A 9,436-nucleotide genomic window follows, 5' to 3' on the forward strand; every position below is an offset into this window, starting at 1 on the left:
AGTCCTTCCCTAACATTGTGGCCCTTAGCTGCAAGGACACAATCCCCACCTCAGTTTAGCATAAGTGTAAAAAGGGGAGTTGATCCTAAGGGCGTGGGGAAAGTCTTGGTGAGCACAAGTAGAGATATGCTTCTGTCCCATGAAGAACCGGGAGAGTTTTAAGGATCTCTAAATGGTTCTTCTCTGCTTCTTTCTACTTCAGTGCTTTATTCTGTCTGCCTGTCTACTGGCTGCCTACCACTCGCTCCAGCTGCCCTTTAGCTTCTGTGTTCATATCATGGAGACTGGCCATTTCTGAAGGCCAACCACATTCCACATTGAAAGAAATTAGCCCAGATGGGTCAAGTATTCAAGGGTCTAATTAGGCTTGAGGGAAAAGGTCACACAGTGCCAACATAGCTTCTGCAAGCTTACCTTTGTTGATTAGGAGAGAAAGGAGGGTAAGGGCAGTTACCAGAGCCTCCCAAGATAGGGGCACAATTTGGGCCTGCAAAGGCCTAAAAAGAGGGAGTTAAGTCCCCTTGCTTTGGGTTGGGACCCCAAAAGTCTACACCCTAGAAGGAAGGGTGAAGAGGAGATAGAGTGAATGAACTGTAGTTGAGTTAGAATTCTCATTAAATTGATTTGTGGTAATCCCTGTTTGCCAGTGTTTCTAGGTTCTGGGAGAAACTATCATAAATCCTCTGTGGAGAAAAACAACATCCTAGGCTTCAATTATTTTTACAAACAAGTTTTCAAATACAGTGTCTGCACACAATTAAAAATAACCAGGCACAGGAAGAGACAAGACAATATGAATGAGAACAACAAAAGCAAGAGACAATAGAATAGACCCACAGGGGCTCCAGATTAGAGTTAAGAGACTAATTAAATTGAATTATTTATGTATATTGTTTTTATTTTAATTCCAGTATAGTTTGCTTACAGTGTAATATTAGTTTCAGGTGTACAACTTTAGTGATTCAACACTTCCATACGACACCTGGTGCCCATCACAAGTGCCCTCCTTGATCCCTACCACCTATTTAACCCATCCTTCTACCCACCTCTCCTCTGATAACCAGTTTGTTCTTTGTAGTTAAGAGTGTGATTCTTGGTTTCTCTTGCTCTTCTCTCTTTTCCTTTGCTCATTTCTTTTGTTTCTTGAATTCCACATGAGTGAAATCAGATGGTAAGTTGACTTTCTCTGACTGACTTATTTCACTTAGCATTATACTCTCTAGCTCTGTCATAGTGAATGGCAAGACTTCATTCTTTTTTAGGGCTGAGTAGTATCCCATTGTGTATATATGCCCCATCTTCTTTATCTGTTCATCTACAGATGGACACATGGGCTGCTTCCATAATTTGGCTTGTAAACAATGCTACACTAAATGTAGGGGAGCATGTATCCCTTCAAATTAGTATTCTTGTATTCTTTGGGTAAATACCCAGTAGTGGGATTACAGGATTGTAGGGTAGTTCTATTTTTAACTTTTTTTTTTAAAGTAGATTTTATTTATTTACTTAGTGCAGAAGCAGGGGGGTAAGGGCAGAGGGAGAGGGAGAAGCAGACTCCCCACTGAACAGGGAGCCTGATGTCATTACATTGGAAAGAGAGTGAAAGTGCCAGCAGTAGACTTTGGTATATTAAAGGATGTGAATTGTAATTTCAGGATAGCCACTGAAACAATAGTAAAATTTTCAAGTTCAGGCAAGAAAAGCATGGAATACCAATAATATATAAATACACATTTATATGTATATATACATATATAAAAATACATATAAATATGTACTTATTTTATATAAATATAAAAGTAAGTAGGAGGGGGAAAATCTAGAATAGGCAGGAAAAAGAGAATGTACATAGTAAGATGTAGATTTAAACCCAATACGTCATTAATTGAATTAAATAGAAAATGGATTAAATCAAAACACAGGGACGCCTGGGTGGCTCAGTTGGTTAAGCAGCTGCCTTCGGCTCAGGTCAGGATCCCAGCGTCCTGGGATCGAGTCCCGCATCGGGCTCCTTGCTCAGCAGGGAGCCTGCTTCTCCCTCTGCCTCTGCCTGTGCTCATGCTCTCTGACAAATAAAAAAAAAACAAACAAAAAAAACCCCCACAAAGATTATCAAACTAAATAAACAAAATTCAACTGTTTGCTGCTAACAAGAGCCACTTTAAAACATATAGATATGTTGAACAACAAAGGATAGGAAAAGATAAACATGCAAACACAAAAAAGGAGCTCACCTAGTCATATCAATTTTTTGAAAAAATACTTTATTTATCTGACAGTGCACGGACAAGCAGGGGGAGCAGCAGGCAAAGGGAGAAGCAGACTCCCCACTAAGCAGGGAGCTCCATGCAGGACTCCATCCCAGAACCCTGGGATCATGACCTGAGCTGAAGGCAGACACTTAGCTGACTGAGCCACCCAGGCTCCCTAGTTGTATTAATTTTTGACAAAGTCCACTTTAAGGCCAAAAAACTTACCAGAGATAAAGAGGGGCACTTCAAAGTAAAGGATTCAGTTCATGAGAAAGATATAGTTCTAAATGTTAATGTACCTCATAACAGCCTCAAAGTAAATTCAATCAAAATTACGGGCAAAAGATGAAGAGGCACTTTTTTTCCTATCCATGAAGTTGTTATTTATATTTCAGTTAACGGACAGTGTTAATATTAGTTTCAGGTTCACAGTATAGTGATTTAATGCTTCTGTACAGCAGGTAATTATAAAAGAAGGGTATTCAAATGGCTTATAAGAAAGAGGAGGTAGATACTCAGTGCCATTAGTTATGAGGGAAATAAAAACTTACACAACACTGACATCCCGTTACACACCTAGCAGAAGCACTTCCAAAGACTGACAATGACAGGTGTTGGGGATATGGAAGGACTAAAATTCCCATAGAATTGCTGGAAAGTGAAAAATGGGCAATAACCACTAAAACGAAACCGAGGCCTACTCTAGAATCTATCCGTTCCACGAATTGGTATATGCCCGAGAGAAATGAGAGCACGTCCCCACCAAAAGTCGTTTACTTTAAGGTTGCTTGTAGCAGGATTTTTCACAGTAGCCCAGACTGGAGACAATTCAAATGCCCATCACTGTAGTGGAATGGATAAACATGCCGTACTTTCACAATACGATTTCACACAGCAGTCCAAAGAATGAACTGTTGCCGTGTTACACAACGTGAATGTAGACATAGTTCTTAGACATAATATTTAGCAAAAGAAGCCAGGCACAAAGGGATATATACTGTGATTGCATTTGTATGTGTTTCAAGAACAGGGAAAATGTTTTCACCCTAAGTCAGAATAGTGGTAATGGAGAGGGGTAGCATATTGACTTGGAAATCTGAGGTGCTGGAAATGTTCTGTAGCTTGATTTGGACCGGGGGTGTATGCGTATGAGCATTCATTGAACTGTATATGTACGGTTTCCGTATTTTATACCTCAGTTTTCAAAAATCCACAAAAAAGGACAGAGCCACTTACAAGGAGGAATAAACAAGTCCGCCATATCGTAAGGTCGTCTTATGTACCTCTCTTAGCCCCTGGTAGAATAAGTGGATCTTAGAAGTCAGGAAGGCTGTAGAATATTTGAGTGACACGATCAGCAAACTTGACCCAGTGGGCACCTATGGAACATCTGGCCAGATGTGGGTCCATAAAGCAAGTCTCAACAGATCTCAAAGGATTAAAATCATTTAGAGTATGTCTGACCACAAGATAGTCAAGGTGGAGATCAGTTAAGAGTGTTAGAACATTCTGCACATTGGGAAATTAAGAAATACACCTTTAAATAGCCCCCAGGTCAAAGAAGAAACCACATGGGTGGGAAAATGATTTTATTTATTTACTTGTTTGTTTATAAACAGGAGCAATTATTTATTTATTTATTTATTTATTTATTTATTTATTTATTTATTTGACAGAGATCACAAGTAGGCAGAGAGGCAGGCAGAGAGAGAGGGGGAAGCAGGCTCCCTGCTGAGCAGAGAGCCCAATGCCGGGCTCCATCCCAGGACCCTGAGATTGTGACCTGAGCTGAAGGTAGAGGCTTAACCCACTGAGCCACCCAGGCGCCCCGGGAAAATGGTTTTAATTGGGTGATCATAAAAAATACACGTTGACACTTAAAAGATCTAGCTAATGCCGTGCTTAGAGGGAAATTTATACCCTTAAGTGCATAGAGAAGAGAAGAAAGACTGAAATAAGTGAGCAAAGTACCATCTCAGAAAGCTAGGAAGGGAATTTAATCATTAGTCTTTACCACTTCTAAGCCTTTTCAGTGCATATGTGGTAATGTATTATAATTTCAAGTTTACTAGCTCTCCCTGGAAACTGTGACCTTGGAGTTCCTGGGGTTCGGGGATCATGTCTTACTCCTTATAACCCCTGTGCCTATATTAAGTGCCTTGAATGTGGTTGATACTTGCTTGAATGGAATTGAGTTCATCCCCAGTGCCTTGGGGCTTTTGAAATCCAGGGTCTCAGACCCAAGGGTTTGCAGACAGGTGATGTGACAAGCGAGGTGGACTGGATGGGGAAACAGCAAACCAGAGGGTGTGCACTCCCCTCTGGAGGGAGGACCGCCACTGCTTGCCCCTGGTTGTCACTATGGGAGTGTGTTGGCCAAAGAGGACTAGATCTCCCCATCTGTTTATAAGAAGGCACAAATTCAGATTTTGATGTGAAATCTCCATTTCTTAAGTGTTGGAAACTAATTAATTAAAAAAAATAGAGCCCGTGCCAAAGCAAACTACACAGCCCTACGGCTGCCAGTTCGCAACCTCTGTTTTATTTCACACCTGACGTGGTGGGAATGTGTTTCATGTCTCAGTGGCCCCGCCAGCAGACTCTTAAGTAGCCTCTTCCATCAAGTACACTTCTGCTCGAAGAGAAGGGTCGTCTCGGCTTCCTAGTTGGATTTCTGGGTCCTATGTATAAGAAGCCTGCAGGGCTCTTTAAAGCCTCCTTTGTAGTTGGCTGTTTACTCCCGCTGAATCAGACATGAATTCCCCAAGATTTTTTTCCCTCCTTTTGTTGTAATATTCTTAATGATGCATTCTGACTTTTTCACTCTGTTTTCTACACATTTGTCACCACTTCTGCTTTTGGATCTTCATGCTGGAAAATCTGAGGCTTACATGGAAGATTGATTTTTAATGCCCCTTGCGTTGTTTTTCAGCTGTAACATTTGCATGCAATTATGACATTTTAAAAATAGGAGACCACGGGGTTTGAAAAAAAAAAAAAGAATCTTCTGGGCAGATGAGCAAATGGAAAGGCCGGCCTTTAATTTTGTTAACATCCCAATTACATCGTGGTAACCCTTGTGACGATTTCTGTCCTTGTAATGCAACACCTGGTTTTTGTTCCAGGGACAGGGACCAAGCCTGGCTGACTCAACCCTTGCTCAATTGTGAGAGTTGGCTGGAAAGCTCACGTTTCCTGCTGGCCAGCAGAGGTCACTATTTCGAAATTGTTAGAGGAGAAGTCTGTGGTCCACACCACTTCTCATTTGGGGGGGAGGTCTTCTTTGTAGTATTGATGGGGGATTTATTTTTTCATATTTTTCTGTATTTTCTAAATGTTCTTAGAAATTGATTGCTTTTATATACATTGCATTTAAAAGTGCTGATGGCTTGAGTGGACTTCCATAGAGAGATCCTTATAGAGCGATCACTTCCACCATTTTTTTTTTTTTTTTTTTTTTTAGCACCTGCTAGGTGCTGGATACTGGACTCTATGCGAAGTCTCTTTAATAGCCATTGATCTGCCAGGGTTATCATGACGTTTACCTCAGTTTTCCGGAAGAGGATCCTGAGGTTAGAAGTGAGATGATTTGCTCGAGGACACTCAGCTAATAGAGAAGGGATTCAGATGCAGGAAGATCTGTCTTCAAAGTCAGGCTCTTAGTTTTCTTGGGAGTTTTCTTTTTCTCCTCCCCTCCCCCCCGCCCCAAAGAAGGAATATTTTATCATTTTGAAGCCAACAATCCCAGAATATGTGAGAGGAGTGTGTATTTTTGAAGCAAAACCTTAGAAATAGCTTGCTGTTTTTCCTTGGCTAATTTCAGCCTGTGACTTTCCTGAAGAAGCTAGACTTCTTTGTCTTCTTTGAAACTGGGAACCCCTGATGGTTCTGTCAGGCTTTGCTCCTTTGCCTCCGGGAAAACAGAACATTATAATACATTGCCTCCAAAAATGTTTCAAGCTTAAGACTTATTTAGTGAGTCAAGTTTACTAAAAAGATTTCGTATTTCAATTTATAAGTCCAATGGAAAACTTCCGAACTTTGGAAATATTGCTCGTGAATGAAAAGATAAATCTGTTTCAGTGGACTTTTATTTATTCATGTTTTTAAAACATGAATAAGTCACCAGGATTTTCCACAAAGCTAGAGAGTTAGGAGAGGACAGCTGTGTTCATCACCAGATAATGAGTGGTCAGTTTGACCCCCCTGTTCTCACTGAAGAGGTCATGTGAGAACAGCAAGAAAAGGCTTTGTATCTTTTGGGCTGCTATAAAAGGACATTGGATTTTGGAGTCAGTCTTCCAAATTGGCCTGGCATACTGCAGTCCATCATTCTTATTTCAAAAATGTTAATGTTTTTGTGGTTGCTATTAACTATAATAATAAATAATCACAATTACTATCTTATTAAATCAGAAGACCATATTACCCTTTTAGATCTTCTTAATTAAATAATAAGATGGAGCTGGCTTATTTTCTTTGTCAGCAAATATTTAACCAGTTTTCACAGGGATAGCAAGTAGCTCAGAGTAGCCAAACTAAGGCTCTAGCTGGGGGAGACAGGCGAGGAATATAAACAAATGCCATGTGGTGGTGAGTACTCTGAAAAACAAGTAGATAGTATAGTGGGATGCTGTGGTCAGGGAAGGCCTTCCTGGTAAAGCAGTGTTGAGCCAGAGACCTGAATGAGGTAAGAGACAGAATATGTGGATACCTGGGGGAAAAGTCCCAGACAGCAGGACCCCAGTACCAGAGCATGCTTGGTAAGTTCAAGAGATAGCAAAGTGGGGAGAGGAGATCAGAGACACAGGAGGGGACCTCTATGTCAGGCCTGGTGGGCTACAATCAGGACTTTGCTCTTACTCTGAGTCAAAGGCAATCATTGGAAAGTTCTGAGCAAAGTAGTAACACGGGGCCACTTATTTTTTTAAAAAATTCAATCTGGCTTTTCCGTGGAAAGTAGACTGGGGAGAGTGGGTACCCAGTAAGAGTGAAAGCAGGAAGACTACTAGTTAGGAGGCTACTATATCGTCTGGTTCCATTTCCCTGCAAATACTGTGATGTGCTGAAAATCAAAGCCCCCAAATTACTAGAACTCATACAGCAAATTCAGCAATGTGGTAGGATATAAAATCAAAGCACAGAAATCAGTTGCTTTTCTATACACTAACAATGTAACTGGAGAAAAATTAAGGGATCAATTCCATTTACAATAGCAACAAAAACCATAAGATACCTAGGAATAACCCTATCTAAAAAAATGAAGGATCCATACTCAAGAAACTACAGAACCATCATGGAAGAAATGGAGGAAGACACAAAAAGATGGAAAAACATTCCATGCTCATGGACTGGAAGAATAAAAATTGTTAAAATGTCTATCCTCCCCAGAGATATTTACATTTTCAATGTCATCCCTATTAAAATACCATTGGCATTTTTCAAAGAGCTGGAAAAAAATTCCTGAAATTTGTATGGAACCAGAAAAGACCCTGAATTGCCAAGGGAAGGATGAAAAAGAAAAACAAAGCAGGGGGCATCACGTTGCCTGACTTCAAGCTATATTACAAAGTTGTGATCACCAAGACAGCATGGCACTGGCACAAAAACAGACACATAGACCAGTGGAACAGAGTAGAGAGCCCAGATATGGGTCCTCAACTCTGTGGTCAAATAATCTTTGACAAATCAGGAAAAAATATCCAAAGGGGGGGAAAAACAGTCTCTTCAATAAGTGGGGCTGGGAAAATTGGACAGCTACATATAGAAGAATGAAACTGGACCATTCCCTTACACCATACACAAAGATAAACTCAAACTGGATGAAAGACCTCAATGTGAGACAGGAATCCATCAAAATCCTAGAGGAGAACATAGGCAGTAACCTCTTTGACCTCAGCCACAATAACTTCTTTCAAAACAGGTCTCCAAAGGCAAGTGAAATAAAAGCAAAAACGAACTTTTGGGACTTCATCAAGATAAAAAGCTTCTGCACAGCAGAGGAAACAGTCAATGAAACTAAGAAGCAACCCATGGAATGGAAGAAGATATTTGCAAATGACATTGCAGATAAAGAGCTGGTGTCCAAGAGCTATAAAGAACTTCTTAAACTCAACACTCAAAAAGCCAAATAACCCAGTCAAAAAATGGGCAGAAGACATGAACAGACACTTCTCTAAAAAAGATACACAAATGGCTAACAGACACATGAAAAATTGTTCAATATCATTAGCCATCAGGGAAATACAAATCAAAACCACAATGAGATACCACCTCACACCAGTTAGAATGGCAAAAATTAACAAAACAGGAAACAACGAATGTTGGTGAGAATGTGGAGAAAGGGGAACCCTCTTACACTGTTGGTGGGAATGCAAGCTGGTACAGCCACTCTGGAAAACAGTATGGGGGTTCCTCAAGATGTTAAGAACAGAGCTACCCTATGACGAGTAACTGCACTACTGGGTATTTACCCCAAAGATACAGATGTAGTGAAAAGAAAGGGCATATGCAGTCCAATGTTCATAGCAGCAATGTCCACACTAGCCAAATTATGGAAGGAGCCGAGATGCCCTTCAACAGATGAATGGATAAAGAAGATGTGATCCATATATTCAGTGGAATATTACTCAACCATCAGAAAGGATGAATACCCACCATTTGCATCAACATGGTTGGAACTGGAGGAGATTATGTTAAGTGAAGTAAGTCAAACAGAGAAAAACAATTATCCTATGGTTTCACTCATATGTGGAACATAAGCAATAGCATGGAGGGCCATAGGGGAAGGGAGGGGAATCCAAAGGGGGAGAAATCAGAGAGGGAGATGAACCATGAGAAACAATGAGCCACAAGAAACAATCTGGGGATTTCAGAGGGGAGGAGGGTGGGAGGAGGGGGTAACAGGATGATGGGTATTGAGGAGGACACATACTGTGATGAGCACTGGTTGTTACACTTAACTAATGAATTACTGAGCACTGCATCGAGGACTAATTATATACTATACAGTGGCTAACTGAACATAATTTAAAAATTAAAAAAAAAAGAAAAAAGTTTGATTTTTTTAAAAAGACTTTATTTATTTGACAGATAGAGGGATCACAAGTAGGCAGAGAGGCAGGCAGAGAGAGAGGAAAGCAGCCTCCCCGATGAGCAGGGAGCCCGAAGTGGGGCTCCATCCC

The sequence above is a fragment of the Lutra lutra genome, chromosome 4, assembly GCF_902655055.1.
Source record: "Lutra lutra chromosome 4, mLutLut1.2, whole genome shotgun sequence".
In the NCBI taxonomy this organism is placed as follows: domain Eukaryota; kingdom Metazoa; phylum Chordata; class Mammalia; order Carnivora; family Mustelidae; genus Lutra; species Lutra lutra.